Source organism: Oncorhynchus mykiss, chromosome 7 (assembly GCF_057628025.1).
Source record: "Oncorhynchus mykiss isolate SJ-2025 chromosome 7, ASM5762802v1, whole genome shotgun sequence".
Lineage (NCBI taxonomy): Eukaryota > Metazoa > Chordata > Actinopteri > Salmoniformes > Salmonidae > Oncorhynchus > Oncorhynchus mykiss.
In genome coordinates this window covers 56,878,791-56,896,778 of record NC_143028.1, presented here as the reverse complement: position 1 = coordinate 56,896,778, position 17,988 = coordinate 56,878,791, and the positions used below count along the sequence as shown (strand labels likewise).

Here is a 17,988-nt window from a genome sequence, read left to right as displayed (position 1 = left end):
CTGCCTATCCTGGTAAGCCTGTCCTGCTGCCCTGCTCCTGTTCTGAACCCGACGCCAAGCCTGAGTATGTCCGAAAGACTGTTGAAGCTGAGCCAATCAGAGAGATCCTAGGGATCAGGAAGTCTAGTGTAAGTGATGAGTACAGAAGCAGATGGCAGGTGTATAACAACGAGAAGCATACAGGGAACCTCTCTCTCCAGCTCACAACCATCACTGAGAAGGATGACGCTCTGTACAGGTGTAAAATCAACGGCTCCATGTGAAAGGTTAGACAAAATGTTTATTTTCATCAACTTCCTTAGCACAATCTACAACTGTAAGATGATACACTGTATACAACTGTGCATTTTTGTGAGTAATATAATAATGGCAAAACTTGCTCACTAACATCATAACAACAAAACCTATTATTAATAGCCTTCTCAGGGAAGAACATATGGTGGAGAATGGCCACACACCACACATACTCACCTACAAAATGAACCAGGGAATGTATATGTTTTTCTTGACCTGGTATCTAGATCCTGCATCATCGGTTAGGCGTTAGGGTCATCTCCTATATTCCTACTCCGATGTATCAGACATGTCACTGTTTGTATTCTACAGGCTGTACTCTATCAGGCCCTGAACATACAGAGATCACCGCCTTCCCAGGCCAGTCCGTTCTCCTGCACTGCTCCTGTACTGACCCTCAGGCCAAATCTCACAGCTTCACATAGTCCGTGGGCAGTCGGCTAGCCACCAGTGACATCTGGTCCTCTCTCTCCTCTAACTGGAGTCATGTCTACAGGCACAGCGTGCAGATGTCTTCTAACAGCTCTCCTGGAGACTCTCTCCTCCTCTCCAAATTCACTCACAGGAATGAAGGACTATACACATGCAAAATGACAAGCCATAATACCACAGCGCATAGACTCATCTTTCTCACTGGTAAGCACAGACATTTAGTAATTTAGTAACTGATGACTTTTCAAGGCTAAGCACCCCATGACAGTAAATATTCTAAAAAATAATGTTGAAAAAATGATTTGCATAAATGCATACAGATAATTGAATTGTTGTTTTATCAGTTACAACGCTCAGGACAGGACAAGAGTCCAGCAGACATATTCCATACTCCCATAATGCAGTGCTTGCCTTCCTCACATTACCTGTGGCAGTTGGGTGTTACTTCTGGATATCATTAAACTGCTGTCAAAAAGAGAATACACTGTAGTATCCCTCGATTATGTGTAGTACTTACTATAGAACTTTGTAGTATACTATAGTAAATACTACAGTAATATCTGCAAAAAAACTAGCATCTACAGTTTTTTTTAGCTAGTAATAATATAGTATTACATTTGCATATACCCCACCCATTCCCCTTATCCCAATTTATGCCACCCATGTGGGTGAAACCTATATGCCAAGTATATTCCATTTATAGTTCTCCCTACACTTATTGTTTTCACCCTGATCTATCCCTACAAGCACCAAGTATATTTACTTACTTATTACAGGTTATAAAGAAGAGCAGAAACTCTGAACGATCTGTTCAGACTCCAGTCCTACCTACTGTCACGTTCTGACCTTTATTTCCGTTGTTTTGTATTTATTTAGTATGGTCAGGGCGTGAGTTGGGTGGGCAGTCTATGTATGTTTTTCTATGTTTTGGGGCATTTTTATGTTTTCGGCCTAGTATGGTTCTCAATCAGAGGCAGGTGTCATTAGTTGTCTCTGATTGAGAATCATACTTAGGTAGCCTGGGTTGCACTGTTTGTTTGTGGGTGATTGTCTATGTTGATGGCTTGTTTCAGCACAGTCCATATGATTAGCTTCACGGTTGTTATTTTGTTTACTGGTTTTGTATAGTTTTCAGTGTTCACTACTTTCTTTATTAAAGATTGACCATGGACACTTACCACGCCGCGTACTGGTCCTCAGATCCATCTCGCCTCTCCTCTTCAGATGAAGAGGAGGACGGCCGTGACACCTACAGGTTATGCAAAATGTGCTATTTAGTAATTATCCAGTTTCCTCAAGGAGAAAGCCCCCACTTATGTCAAAGATACACTTAACAAAAATATAAACGCAACATGTAAAGTGTTGGTCCCATGTTTCATGAGCCGAAATAAAAGATCCCAGAAATTTTCCAAATGTACAGAATGCTTATTTCTCTCAAATTTGGTGCAGTGATTTCTTTACATCTCTGTTAGTGAGCATTTCCCCTTTGCCAAGATTATCCTGACAGGTGTGGCATATCAAGAAGCTGATTAAACAGCGTGATCATTACACAGGTGCACCTTGTGCTGGGGACAATAAAAGGCCACTCTAAAATGTGCAGTTGTCACACAACACAATGCATTCTGACTGCAGGAATGTCCACCAGAGCTGTTGCCAGAGCATTGAATGTTCATGTCTCTACTATACAGTGCATTCAGAAAGTATTAAGACCCTCTGACTTTTTCCACATTTTGTTACGTTATAGCCTTATTCAAAAATGTATTAAAAACACAATACCCATAATGACAAAGCAGAAAGAGCTTTATATTTTTTTTTGCAAAAGCATTAACAAAACAACAGCAATATTACATTTACATAAGTATTCAGACCCTTTACTAAGTACTTTGTTGAAGCACCTTTGGCAGCGATTACAGACTAGATTCTTCTTGGGTATGACACTACAAGCCTAGCACACCTGTATTTGGGGAGTTTCTCCCATTCCTCTCTGCAGATCCTCTCAAGCTCTGTCAGGTTGGATGGGGAGCGTGGCTGCACAGCTATTTTCAGATGTTCGATCGGAACATTCAGACTTGTCCCGAAGCCACTCCTGTGTTGTCTTGGCTGTGTGCTTAGGGTTGTTTTCCTGTTGGAAGGTGAACTTTCACCCCAGTCTGAGGTCCTGAGCACTCTGGAGCAGGTTATCATCAAGGATCTCTCTGTACTTTGCTCCATTCATCTTTGCCTCAATCCTGACTAGTCTCCCAGTCCCTGCTGCTGAAAAACATCCCCACAGCATGATTTTGCCACCACCATGCTTCACCGTAGGGATGGTGCCAGGTCTCTTCCAGACGTGACGCTTGGTATTCAAGCCAAAAAGTTATTGGTTTCAACAGACCAGAGAATATTGTTTTTTACCACTACCACTGGTGGAGTGCTGCAGAGATTCTTGTCTTTCTGGAAGGTTCTCCAATCTCCACAGAGGAACTCTAGAGCTCTGTCAGAGTGACCATCAGGTTCTTGGTCACTTCCTTGACCAAGGCCCTTCTCCCCTGATTGCTCAGTTTGGCCAGGCGGCCAGCTCTAGGAAGAGTCTTCGTGGTTCCATTTAAGAATGAAGGGACCTTCAATGCTGCAGACATTTTTTGCTACCTTTCTCCAGATCTGTGCCTCGACAAAATCCTGTCTCGGAGCTCTACGGACAATTCCTTTGACCTCATGGCATGGTTTTTGCTCTGACATGCACTGTTAGCTGTGGAACATTATATAGATAGGTGTATGCCTTTCCAAATCATATCCAGTCAATTGCATTTACCACAGGTGGACTCCAGTCAAGTTGTAGAAACATCTCAAGGATTATCAATGGCAACAGGATGAGCTCAATTTCGAGTCTCATTAGCAAAGGGTCTGAATACTTATGCAAATATCAAAAAACATGTTTTCGCTTCGTCATTATGTGGTATTGTGTGTGGATTGATGAGGGGAAAAAATAATTTAATCCATTTTAAAATAAGGCTGTAACGTAAGAAAATGTGGAAAAAGTCAAGCCGCCTCCAATAGGAATTTGGCAGCATGTCCAACCGGCCTTACAACCGCAGACCACGTGTATGGAGTCGTGTGGTCGAGCGGTTTGCTGATGTTAACGTTGTGAACAGAGTGCCCCATGGTGGCGGTGGGGTTATGGTATGGACAGGCATAAGCTACGGACAATGAACACAATTGCACTTTATCGATGGCAATTTGAATGGCCAACAGATGCATATCTGTATTCCCAGTCATTCAAAATCCATAGATTAGGGCCCAATGAATTTATTTCAATTGACTGATTTCATCATATGAACTGTAACTCTATAAAATCTTTGAAATTGTTGCATGTTGCATTTATATTTTTGTTCAGTATAAGAATAAAAAAAACTGCTACAGTCATGTCTGCCAAAGCACTACAGTAAATACTATAGTATATACATATAGTTATACTATAGTATTTTTTCATGTGGGCCTCTGCTAGGATAATCTCACACAAACTATTCTTTTTGTAAATGTAATTTGTGAGGTATTTTTGACGGCTCCTCTTTGTCCTCTGAAGGTAATGCACCAAACCCTAGATCTACAGTGTACAGAGGCATGCCAAACAACCATGGAAGTGAGCTAATTTACAGCCTCTCAAGCTGGTGGTTAAAGCTATTAAGCTAATTTAACACATTTTTTATTAAACCACAACTGTAATATCACATTGAAATAGAAGGCTTACCATAAAGGACACTTTCAATCATCAAACAATCAATGGTCCTCAAAGAGGCATGGCCACATAGTGTGTCCATATTTGTCTCTCAAAATGCCTTACTGCGGTTGTTTTTTAAATGGATAGCTGGTAATTACTTTAGCCCTTTCATTACCTCCCCATAGCATCCCACCTGTCACTATCAATCCCTGCCTTCCTTTTTGGGTCAAATGATTTAATTTCATATTTTAATAAATACATACTGTAGTGCATTGAATTGGGAGGCTGGTAGAACATGGTGTTCCTGTGTGCCCAAGGGAAAGCCTGCTATGGTTTTATTATTCCAACTCAGACATTCATGGTCTTGGTCAAACCTCTGAGGTGACATTCTCTATAGCTCTCTGTGATTTTACCACCTTAGGTCAGGGGTAGGCAACCTTGTTCCTGAAGTGCTGCAGGTATTGCAGGATTTTGTTCCAACTGGGCACCACACCTGACCAACTGAGCTAATTGATCAGTTCAGTCATTGCCTAAATTGAACGCACCTGATCTTCCAATCAAAAACATGAAGCACCTGCACTCCAGGATCAGGGTTGCCTTCACCTCCATCAAGGTGAAAAAAAGCATTCATTATGTTCTGAATTCCATGTCACCTACTTCTCCACCTCACCATGGCTAATGAAAGGCCTATTGAGCTAAACCAGTAATGTAGCTCATCCACACAAGAGAACACACAGGATAGGGTACATCTACAACTTTAATTTCTCAAAAAGGAAAATAGAAATGTTTTTCAGAGAGTGAAATGGGTGAAGGGGTAAATGTTGGCAAGGGAAACAAAGGGCCAAATGTGTCATGTCAAGAACCCCCCCCCCCAAAAGGCTCAAGAGGGTGTGAGGAGGGAAGCTGAAGGTGAAAGAAAGTGGAGTCATAGTGACAACACCCCCCCCCCCCCCCCCCCCCACGTCCCTGGTTCTATTGTGTTGAGGGGTGTCTAACTATTTGTATCCCTCCATCAAACTCTGCTGTCCCTGCTGTCAATCTCCATGCATTCCACAGCAGAGCCCCCCAACCATCCTCTCACCCACCCCGGTTCCAGCCCCAGCCACCCTATCACCCTAACCCTGGTCCCAGCCCCAACCACTCTCACCCTCACTCTTGCTATTTTACGATTCAGGTATTGATTGGTGTGAACCACAATGTGCGGTCAGCAAGCTAAGTCATGTAGAAGTAAAGGGCAGGGATGATCTATAAAGGACGATCAAATGTGTCAGAGTGAGACAGATGTGATGTAAGCATTTGGCCCCTCCTGCACCAACATGCGCTTTGTGCCTTCACCCTAACAGGGATTAGGTGACCCACCCTCCAACATCAATCCCATGGCTAATGTGTGTGGTGGTGGGGATGAGGGGGTTCTGGGGAGGTTAAAGTCTGTGTGTGTGGGGTAGGTGGGGTATAGCAAAACAGAATATATAGTGACAATTTTAGAAAAAACTAAATTCGGAGACAGACTATCCCAATTTAACCCCTGATAAGACTCCAGATGATGTTAATATGCTCCCTAATCCATTTTGTAGGTGAGTGTGGCAATTCTCCACCATATGTGTGGAATAGTGGACCCATCATGCATAGGCCCTGAGGATGAGTAGGTCACCCACTCAAGGGTAGAAGAGTCTCGTTGAATTCAATAATCCAACAATTTCTCTATCCCAACACAAAGGCTTAAGGCCTGCATACTCTTGAAAGGGTTCCCTAATTCATCTTCTTAATATATATTTGTTCATATATCGGGTATTTTTCCACTGTACGTAGAGACACATACTCATTATGTTTCAAAGCAGACTGAATATACAAATCAAAGTTCTACATAAAGCTGTTGTTTAGAAAACTCATGAGTTCCTAGAGTACCTGGCCCATCTGCCAGTCTGTGGAAAAATTAATTGCTCCATTTGGCCATTCATTTGGGGATGGCTAGTCTGACAATGTCATTACCCTTCTCTGTCTTAGACATTCCCAATCCTGTTGAATTCACATCCACTTCAGACAAAAACTTCAGTGTTTGTCTATTCACATCTTTCTATGTCATGGAAGGATGAAGGGTCAGAAGTGGTAGGTGGTGACCCAATTTCCTCTTAGACACGATCACACCCATTAAAGATGACCTACTAGTGCATGTTTCATTTTTCTCAGTGAAGTACAAGATCACAGGATAACCTCTCACTCACACACCCAGCAGTATCAGAGAGGAAAGTGGTAGACAGGAAATAACACAACAGTGACATTTAGTGGTTGTCACTATACTACTAGGTCACTCTGGGAATTTTAAATGTTCTACTATTTCAACCTTTTTGATTATATTTTATTAGAACAATGACACATTGCAAAACTGATGAAAAAGATTAAACAGGAGGGGATCAAACTAGGTAATCTGTAAGGAATTGTAAATTACTTCACCAGCATTACATTGTAAATAATCAAACATTAAAAAGTCAGCAGCAGTTACAAATCAGTCAGTGTGTTAATCAAACAGATGTCCCAGGATGGGTCTGCTGTCTTTCCCTTTTCTGCTCCCCCTCTCCGATATCCCTTCTTTACTAGATAGGTCCTCTTCAGATTCGCTTCTCACTGGCTGGGCTAGTGCATAAACCCTCCTCTTTCTGATAACAGGGACAGTTTGAGCTGTTTCAGAGGGAAAAATACTATTAGCTTCTGTGAATTGAGCTGTCCTTGCTGATCACATGACCAAGATGATAAAGTAAGAACTTTAAAAAAACATGCATAGACATAACCACACTTCTGTATATTGTAAGAGGGACCACTTTTCAAACAGGGCACTAGGAGGTGTCTACTCATCGAGAGGAATGTACCCAGGGGTTCTGAGGGTTCGTTACCCAGGGGGGATGGTTGTGTTCTGCGCTGTGTAGGACTAGCCGTCCATGGATCCTCCTCCAGATTATGGGGGATCCCCCAGCTCTGCACTGGGGTGGATGGAACTGCAAAGTCTGTAATTTTAAGTGTGTCCACAAAGTCACCAAGGACCTCACAACTCACTGTTGCCACACCCTTTAGCCTACCCTAGCAAATGGAACTTCAGTAGCCTACAGCTTATGTGCTTATAATAAGGCAGAGGGCTGTGTAGGCCTGCTTTTGCACTGTATTAAATAGACTAAGATGTGGGCTCATAGTGGAAGTGTACTTTATTTCAGGGTGTTTTCACCATACTAATGAAGCTTCATTGAAATCCTGTCTAGGAGATGGGCAACAAGTCTCAAAATGCAAGCCTTTAGACCAGTGTGGTGTCAAAATAACCCTGTGCGAGGGTCCAATCCGAAGGGGAATCGAACTCAATATACTTTAAAATGACTAAAACCAAATCAAAACTGTGTAGAAATGATAATGGACCTACATTTATACAATTTCAAGACTCCTGTCTAGCTCGCTAATAAATCACTGAAATTAAAGCTAGACAGTCAGTTCGCAAATATAAAAACTAATATAAAGTGTGGCCCTCTGGACCACTGGTGTAGCACACACCCCTGCAGCCCACACAAGGCAGGGGGGTCCACGCACTTTGGGGGCCTCCAACCCTTAAAAAGGTCAGGCCCCCCAGATAGCAGATGAACACAAACATTTTATAATTACAGGAAATTAGCTTTAAACTGCTAAATGTTCTCTCAGCCTCATGGCAAAATGTGCAGAACAGCAGGAAATTAGCTCAGAGATTCTTGAAAGTTGGGACAATCCTTGTCCGGCAAGGAAACTTGATATAGATATATATAAAAAAAAACATAACATGTGCATTTAGGGGAATATTATAAGGGAAAATATTTGTTTTTGGAATTCTCAATATTATTCATTTTCATGTCGGCTTTATGCCTGTAAATGCCCTTGTCCGGAGCAAAGGATCCAGATTTCATTCTCTCCAAAAAAGTGTTTTAAATTATAAAAACTGCCAATAAGGGGATATTAACTGAAAAATTACATTATGTAGTTTCTTGCAATAGCTCTCTGTGATTTTAAAGAATATTTCTTAAGACTGATCCCTAAAAGAAGTGTCTGGAGATTTGGTCAACTCCATCAGATTTGCCTAAAATTCTAAATTAACCAAGAATGAGCAGGGTCAGCTATACCATAAGGACTTATACACTTTTATACACTGGTATAAAGGATTTGGAGACAGGCACAGGAATACACAAAAGGGGTTTTTAATACACCCAAAACAAACATGTAAACAAAACACCCAAACAAAAGAGCGAGGGTAAACCTCGTTGAATGACGATACCCGTAATACACAATATATAAATCTGCACCACCACATAGGTACTCACACAACCAACAGACATGGGAACAATAACCGACAAAGACAGAGGGCACATATAACATACTAATCAGGGGAAATGGGAACCAGGTGTGTGTAATCAGACAAGACAGTCCGGGGTTGATGATAATGAATCCCGTTCAGTGAAGCCTAGAAAGCCGGTGACGTAGACCTCTGGAACTGGTGAACAGAATGAGCAGCAGTACCGGGGGGATCCGTGACAAACACCCCAACGTCCTCATTACATGTAGTGAAACAAGACCACTCATGGTTTGTAATGTTCTCTACTTTTGATAGATTTAAAACAAACAATATATCGGAATCCCCACGTAACAACCATAAACTGTCAGCCCATCAGCCTAATAGTTTAAGATAGAATTAATTATTTATTTTTCAAATATGCAACTATTGAAAAACAAAAGTGCTACTGTATAAACCACTTGAATGAAGAACAAAAAGCAATTTGTCAACACCGTAAAAGAAACTAAGATTTTTGTCTAACGTCAACTCCTTCATGGTGTTGAAAGATCTGATAACCATTATTTTATTGGGGATTTTCAAATGAATAATTTTTCATATTTAAAAAAAAAATTGTACTTAACTTTTATTTTTAGTATCTGTTGTCAACTCCGTCACCGATGGAGTCAAAGTATTTAGTGTGCTTGACCTAAGGGATGTTTGCTTGATTTATTTAAATATAGAAAAAGAATGTCAAAATGCTAACGAAATTAGCCCTGGAGCATTTAATAGTGCTATATAAAAAATAATTAAAAGACGTTTGGAGTTGTGCATTACATATTTGAATAATCTAAATGTTAGAATTAAACTATCAATGCCTAACCCTAACCCGGACGACGCTAGGCCAATTGTGCGTGGCCCCACGGACCTCCCGCTCGCGGCCGGCTGCGACAGAGCCTGGGCGCGAACCCAGAGCCTCTGGTGGCACAGCTAGCGCTGCGATGCAGTCACCAGGGCCACCCGGTAGGCTTTATGACAAATATTTGTGGGAAAAAAGTTGCGAATCGTTCAAGAATCCCTGAGCTCTAAAACAGCAACATTATCCATCAATAATACTGCGCACTTTTCTCTCTGCCCATTTAAGAAAAAATAAAAGTCCTTGCTCGAACCTTGTGGGGGTCACGCGAAACTGTGCTACACCCCTGCTTTAGACATTGTAATGTGAAATAAAGCAGGCCAGTTGAGCTGATGACAGTGCAGTGTGCATCAGTAATTCCATCACTTACTGCTGAGTGGAGAGCTTTGGGTGCTGACTGATCCAGTGACATAAGGAGACCGCGGTACTCCCTGGTCTGTTGTGCTCCTCGCGGGACCTGCAGTATGGTTAAAATATTCTCACTAGTTAAACATAGCAGGCAGCACTGTGTATATGTAACGTTTCTTACTATAGCAACATTTAAAAACATATTTGCTATAGCTACTCACAAGGAGAACATACAACATTAACCTGTCTTGCTATCTCATCACTTACCAGATGAGGTCGCTAGGCCCATTTCAAACCACTCCAGACCAGCGCTGGTCTCTGTGATGTCGGGTACTTGAGGAGACGGTGACTCAGGGCTAGGATAAGAAATTCTCGTTGCGAATTCTCGGTTGAGGTTTTGATTAGGCGTGTCGTCATTTCGCAATAAAACACCTGGTATTAAAGGCATTGAGTCCATAGCTAACTAAATAAGATGAACTTGGGCTAGTCCTAAAGTGAACAACCTGCGCGCAGGACGGCTGGTAACCATTCTGTGTAGGGACGATATTAGCTAGCTATGTTAACTGGCTAACTTGTTAGCTAGCTATTTCTTGCATCTTCTGCGCCAAACGTTGTTTAAACGCGGTCTATCTTGCTACTAGCGGTTGATTAGTGTGAGAACAACTTAAAGGCCATGTTTCAAATAAATAAATTAGCCAATAATATAAATACAACATACACCCTTTGCAAATTGCTGCTAGATTTAAAAAAAAATAAAAAATAAAGTGAAGCACATGCTCTAGTAAGTAAACGCCCCCTCAAGTGTATGACGCAGCCTGTGCTTTTGCCAGCACCTACACCTTTCCTGTGAAGTTCGTTCAGGTGAAGACGCTGGTTCTACAAACAAGTAGATAGTTATTACTCCATGGCCTGAAGTACTGGAATAAAACAAAAATTATCTGCTTCAAGGTAATTGTCTCTTTTATATGCATACATAATTTTTGTTGGTGAAAGGCATTCACTTGGCATTGCTAGCTGGCTTCTGATTTATCCATCCTAATTTACTATTTAACAACTGACAAATTGTGTCAGGCAGATGCATGGGGAAAACGAATAGCTATAATTGCAGTGGTGGAAAAAGTACCCAATTGTCATATTTGAGTAAAAGTAAAGGTACCTTAATAGAAAATTACTCAAGTAAAAGTCACCCAGTAAAATTCTACTTGAGTTAAAGTTTTTGGTTTTAAATATACTTAAGTATCAAAAGTAAATGTGGCCTCCCGAGTGGCGCTGCGGTCTAACATGCTTACCTGACTGCACGCACATCATGTGCATGTTGATTTTTGTCCCCCCACATCAGAGACGATCAGGGGCCTGTTGCACAAAACTAGGATAAGGGATTAAGCCAGGATATCTTGGTGATCCTGGCTCAATTGATCCGTAATCCGGTTGCACTAAAGATGGATAGGGGGCAGGAGGATATGTTATGGTATAAATTACCATGGAGATTTATTCTGTGGAGCTAGCCTGCTCCAGACCAGGCTAAATTCCAGGATCTATTTAATCTCATCCCTAATGTCAGTCAGCAGTCACCACAAATGGAAACCAATAGTTATTTCACTGCTCACTATACATTGTTATCACATATAACTAGACCCACTGTTATTTAAACGTTTGTGATCATTAATTTAAATGATTTTGGATAAAAAATGATTTTTAGATGATGTTGCTATCATTAGATAATTTACAGTTTCCCATAGACTATAAGGCTATATATAAAATGCTAGAATATTAGGGCCACAGAGGGGAAAAAAACACAAGTCATAATATTGTAACCAGTTGTTTTAAAGGAGGACAGTTGTTAAAATGACAGATGTGGGGCATTTCGTGAAATTGTACTTCAGTATGGTTTCATAAACAAAGACATGCTGATGTGCCAGAATATTAAGTATCACATTGTCATAAGTATCAAAACTGTAAAAACAATATGTAGCTTTTCTGCAGAAAGAACCAGCCTCATAAATTTATGACTTTATCCTTTTTCTTCAGTGTGGCCCTAGTACTCTGTCATATAAACAAATACACATTCCATATGAATATAAAAACACAATGTGTAACATTATGTTCCTTTATTGAATAAGGACAAAACAAAGCAGGTAAACCATCAGCTCCTTTCAAAACTGAAGTCACAGTGACTCTACAAGATGGAAAGCACAGAATCTAAGCATATTATACAAAATGATACATATACAGACCTTTGAATGTGTATAACACACCCTGCATGTCTGCACACTAAAATAAATGCAGGACAAATCCATACACATCAACTGAACAGACAAATGAATGGATGCAGTAGCCTCCCTGCAGCCTTGTATTACACACAGTATACCGCACAAACATCATAAGAGGCCAAATTCGTCAAAAAACGAACCCAAAAAAACCCAAATTCCTCTGCCACCGCAGGACATATTTAACCAAAATTGAAAGCACACATACTAACTAAAATAATTCAACACATATTGGTCCCTCAGCAGCCGACCACTGTCGTCATCAGGGAAGATTGCCGGATTGTCCCAGTCCATGGCTGGTGGCACTCTGGGGGCCCTCTCCTTCCTCAGGCAGGCCACATTGTGGAGGACAGCACAAGCCACAGTAATATCACATGCCCTAACAGGGCTGACCCTTAATTTGTGAAGGCAGTGAAAGCGTGCCTTCAGGAGGCCAAAGGTCATTTCAACTCTGGCCCTGGTCCTGGCATGGTTGTAGGCCTGCTGTGCTTCCTGGGGGTCTGTGAAAGGTGTCAGGAGAAAAGGCTGGCAGCCATACCCCCTGTCTCCCAGCAACACACCAGAGAATTCACCTGTCAACACAAAATCTCATCATTACTACCTCATAAACACAGTGATATTCTTGACACAGCCATGATGGTTATAAATAGGGGTTGTGTGGCTTACCTTGTGATAGGCACTGATAGATTTCAGAGGCCCGAAAGATTCTGGAGTCATGGACTGAGCCAGGCCATTTTGCCACAACATTGCTGATCACACAGTCAGCATTGCAGACCATCTGAAATCATAAGATGAGGAATATTACACCAATCAATGCACATCACTGGCAATGCAGAGTGTTCGTCAATGGACAATATCAAAAAGTTATGTTCACCTGAACATTAATGCTGTGAAAGGATTTCCTATTCACAAAATCGGCCTCATGGGCACCTGAGGGGGCTTTTATCCTTATGTGTGTGCAGTCCACTGCACCAATGACATTGGGGAAACCTGTCACACAAAGTAATGAGTATCCTACTATGTGTTAACAGTTGTCCTGTAATTTGTAGATCCTCTTACCTGCAATCCTATAGAACTCCTCTTTGATGTCACAGAGTCTTCTGTGGCCAGGGAAGGAGATGAAGACATCTGCTAATGCTTTGATAGCCAGACACACACTCCTTATTGTGCGGCAAATTGTGGCCTTGTTCAGCTGTTCTGCATCCCCCACTGAGTACAGGAAGGCTCCACTAGCAAAAAAGCGCAAGGCCACACAAACCATTTGCTCCACACTCAGTGCATGGCTCCGTGCAGTGCGGTGCTTAATCCTGGGACCCAGTAGTCTGCATAGATACCTGATGCCATCTGCAGAAAACCTGTATCTTTCATATAGATGGTCATCAGGGAAGGCCAGTGGGTCCAACCGGTCCCTGAAGACCCTTTCTCACCTGAAGGCTCTCCTCAGCACAAGTGCTTCTTCATCCACCACATCTCGCACGAATGGGCATGCCATTGTCAGAGCAGAAAGGAACACACAATTTTGGGCCTTTATATAGGCTAGTGGCCACACCTGGTGCTGGGGGGGGTGGGCAAAAGAGGGCGATGCCTTATAACGATGACTTGGTTGTACTGATTGCTGGGAAAATAAAAAAAACCTTAGAAAGATGCCACCGTCCTGTGTGCTCACAATAAGAGCTCATATGTCATGGCTCACTTGACTTTACGAGAATATACCTAATTTTTATTTTGAGCTGTGTCATCTTCTTGGAGCTGGGGGAGGAAAGAAAAATAATGATTAATACATTTGTGTTACAGTTAGCATACAGTGTACATTGAAGGCATATCTCACCTCCCTCTCAAGTTTTTTTATTTCAAGGTCCAGTTTCCTAATTGTCCTCTTTTTTATTTCGAACTCCAGTGCAAGATTTTCCATCTTTTTCTTCTTGTACTGAATGTCTATGTCTGCCAGTTCTATTTGGCACCGGAGGTGGTTGCCATACAACTTTCTGATAGCTTGTGAGCTCTGTGAACACAATACAATTAGCGCAGCTGGAATTTGGCAGGATGTGGTGTCCTTTTATTAATACGCACTATGTTGCCAGGCTGGTTTTCCCACTGTATAGCATCTGGGTCCTGTAAAAGAAATTAGATTTTTTGATTTTGATGAGGACTCCTCACCATTGTAGAGTAAATAGTACTTTCACAGTCTTAACATGATACCTCATGCCTTCTGGAATCCAGAGAGATGGTCTCCTCCTCATCATCGTCTCCATCATGTGCTGTTGCTGCTGCACTGGGGCCTTCACCCTATCACATTTAATCGGATTCATATTGAAGCTAGTAGACAAGACATGCCAGGCCTACAGTATGCCTTTGATGGAGTACTCACTGGATCAGCATCGTCTGGTGCTTGTGCTGGTGGCTCTAACAGGAACACAGTGCTGCCAGACACTGCAAGGCAATAGGTAAACCAAAGTCAGACAGTCCAAATTGATTCAATATGAATGTGGTTGTATCCCATGTAGAGATGGAAGGACATACCTTGAATGAAGCGGGTGGCATCTTGGGAGGAACCTATGCTCGTCTCTTTCCCCCCAGGGATCCCCTCTAAGACGGGCCTGCCTTTATTTAGCTCCAAGGCCATGTCCTCTGCTGGGGTAAGGTCAGCCTTTGGTGACCCACCACCCGTGCCTTGTCTGTGGGTATTCTTTTTCACTGCTAAAACAGTACAGACAATGTGTGAGCAGGCACCTTCTGGGTACAATATATGCTTGTGCTTTGTTAAATATTAGTCAGGGACCATACCATTCTGCAGAATGTTCTTGTATTTGATTTTGACCTGCTGCCATGTCCGTTTTGGCCCGTTCATGTTTAATCTACACACACACACACACACACACACACACACACACACACACACACACACACACACACACACACTTAATGGAGTCACACTGCAAAAAATTACTTGGTATTTTTGTCTTGTTTTCAGTAAAAATATCAAAAATTTTATCATAGCTTTATACAGTGTGATGGAGTTACTTTACACAATTTCACTCATATCTGCAGTGCATTTCAATAAAAAAAATTAACCGTTTCATAATTACAGTACAACTGCATTTTTGGAGATGTGAATTAAATATTTGAATTGTAATTGTGATGTTTCAGCGGAGCGGTGAGTGTGTAATTGTGCACTACTTCGCATTCAGGCGGTCTGCAATACTTTGCCACGCTTTTTCTCTTTGCTTTATCACTGTGGCGGTGTTGCCTTTCTTCTTAATTATATCTTTTACCTCCTCGTATGCCTCCATGAGGATTTGTGCTTCCGACGGGGAAAAGTACGCGGCTCTAGTTGCCATGGTAAATCAGTTAATCTGTGATCTGTGGCGGGGTCTATTTGAGTGAGCCGTGAGCGCGCACCTATCCAGGATTGGTTTCACCTGGCTTAATGAATCCGTGTCTGCTCATCCTGGCTTGGTCTTTGTGCAACCAATTAAGCCTGGACGCACATGTTTTGGCTTCATTGAGCTCAGCTGAGTCATTTATCCCGGATGTCTTAATTCTACTTTTGTGCAACAGGCCCCAGGACACACAGTTTGAAATATCAAAACAAACTCTGAACCAACTATATTAATTTGGGGACAGGTCAAAAAGCATTACATTTTTATGGCAATTTTAAATAGCTCTTGCTGTTGCTAGCTAATGCTAAGAGTTTTGTCCTGGGATATAAACATTGGATTGTTATTTTACCTGAAATGCACAAGGTCCTTTACTCTGACAATTAATCAACCGGTAAAAGTTTATTTTCTAGTAATCTCTCCTCCTTCAGGCTTCTTCTTTGGACTTTATTTGGGGGTTGGCAACCAACTTAAGGTGCATTACTGCTACCGACTGGAGCGTAGACCTCAGTTCATCTTTCAATCACCCATGTGGGTATATGCTCCTAAAAACCAATGAGGAGATTGCATGTGGTTAAATGCTGCTAAAAACATGCACGCTGACACGGTCGCCAGGTGTACGGTGTTTCCGCCAACACATAGGTGCTGCTGGCTTCTGGGTTAAGCGAGCATTGTTTCAAAGAACCAGTGCGGCTTGGCGGGGTCGTGTTTCTGTGGACGTGTCGTGTTTCTCTCGACCTTAACCTCTCCCGAGTCCATACGGGAGTTGCAGCGATGGGACAAGACTGTAACTACCAATTGGATTCCACGAAATTAGGGAGAAAAAGGGGTATGTAAAAAAAGTTTAATGTAATTTCTAAAATATACTTAAGTATCAAAACCACAGCCGTGACCGGGAGGTCCGTGGGGCGACGCACAATTGGCCTAGCGTCGTCCGGGTTAGGGAGGGCTTGGCCGGTAGGGATATCCTTGTCTCATCGCGCACCAGCGACTCCTGTGACGGGCCGGGCGCAGTGCGCGCTAACCAAGGTTGCCAGGTGCACGGTGTTTCTTCCGACACATTGGTGCGGCTGGCTTCCGGGTTGGATGCGCGCTGTGTTAAGAAGCAGTGCGGCTTGGTTGGGTTGTGTATCGGAGGACGCATGACTTTCAACCTTCGTCTCTCCCGAGCCCGTACTGGAGTTGTAGCGATGAGACAAGATAGTAGCTACTAAACAATTGGATGCCACGAAATTGGGGAGAAAAAACGGGGTAAAATTAAAAAAAATATATATATATTAAAACCAGACGGCACAATTTATTTACGGATAGCCAGGGACACACTCCAACACTCAAACATCATTTAGTGAGTCCGCCAGAGGCAGTAGAGAAGACCAGGGATGGTCTCTTGATAAGTGTGTGAATTGGACCATTTTCCTGTCCTGCTAAGCATTCAAAATGTAGTGAGTACTTTTGGTTGTCAGGAGAAAATGTATGGAGTACAAACCACATTATTTTCTTTAGGAATGTAGTGAAGTAAATGTTGTCCAAAATATAAATAGTAAAGGACAGACCCCCCCAAAATGACTTAAGTAGTACTTTAAAGTAATTTTACTTAAGTACTTTACACCACTGTATAATTGCTAAGCCATCCAAAGTTTATGAAACTGCTGGGGGAAAGTTAGCTAACATTACATAACTCCCACTATCAGTCTTGAGTTCACTGCATTAGCTAGCAAGGTGGACGGTAGCTAGCTACAGTAGGTTTCTAGAAAATAACACTTCATTTGCTAGCTATATGACAATTGGGAATACTTCTTGTCAAACTACTTAATTCCCATGCTGTTTATTGATACACTAGTGACAGCAAGAAAAATGCCCCTCTTGATTACACTGCAAAAGGGCTGTTTTGTTATTATTTGGCTGAATAGTCTTGTGCATATTTATATTAGTTTCATTAGTTAGCTAAGTTACTGACTGACTAGGCTAATTCATGTTTTTGGTGTTGCATTTCAGATGGAGAGGGAGTTAGACCACTAGAAAGCAGTTGGATGTTGGATGTTCTTATAGGCACTTTAGTATTGCCAGTGTACCTTTGATGATCTTCATATGGTGGCAATCAGAAGACATTCATTTACTCAATAAATGTTCCTTTTGTTCGATGAAGTCTCTTTATATCCAAAAACCTCCGTTTTGTAAGCACGTTTTCTTCAGTAATCCACATGCTCAAAAGCAGTCAAAACAATCATACAAAAAAATCAAAATTGTATCCGTAAAGTTCATAGAATCATGTCAAACCTCAGGTTGTTTTTTTGCCTAAATGATATATAATATTTCAACCGGACAATAACGTCGTCAATATAAAAGGTAAACAAGAAAAGCAAATGCGCATGAAAAAACTCTGC

At 41.8% G+C, this 17,988-nt stretch overlaps 2 long non-coding RNA genes across 2 annotated transcripts; both read right to left on the bottom strand.

The window, feature by feature from the left end:
- Positions 1-6,757: 6,757 nt before the first annotated feature.
- LOC149982607 (uncharacterized) lies at positions 6,758-11,251 on the bottom strand. The gene is made up of 3 exons (XR_016497327.1): positions 10,228-11,251; positions 9,983-10,069; positions 6,758-7,099 (listed from the first exon to the last, which is right to left on the bottom strand). It is a non-coding gene; the product is annotated as an uncharacterized LOC149982607 (long non-coding RNA).
- A 2,693-nt stretch (positions 11,252-13,944) lies between these two features.
- LOC149982606 (uncharacterized) lies at positions 13,945-15,802 on the bottom strand. Its single transcript, XR_016497328.1, has 3 exons — positions 15,012-15,802; positions 14,748-14,924; positions 13,945-14,657 (listed from the first exon to the last, which is right to left on the bottom strand). It is a non-coding gene; the product is annotated as an uncharacterized LOC149982606 (long non-coding RNA).
- Positions 15,803-17,988: the final 2,186 nt, after the last annotated feature.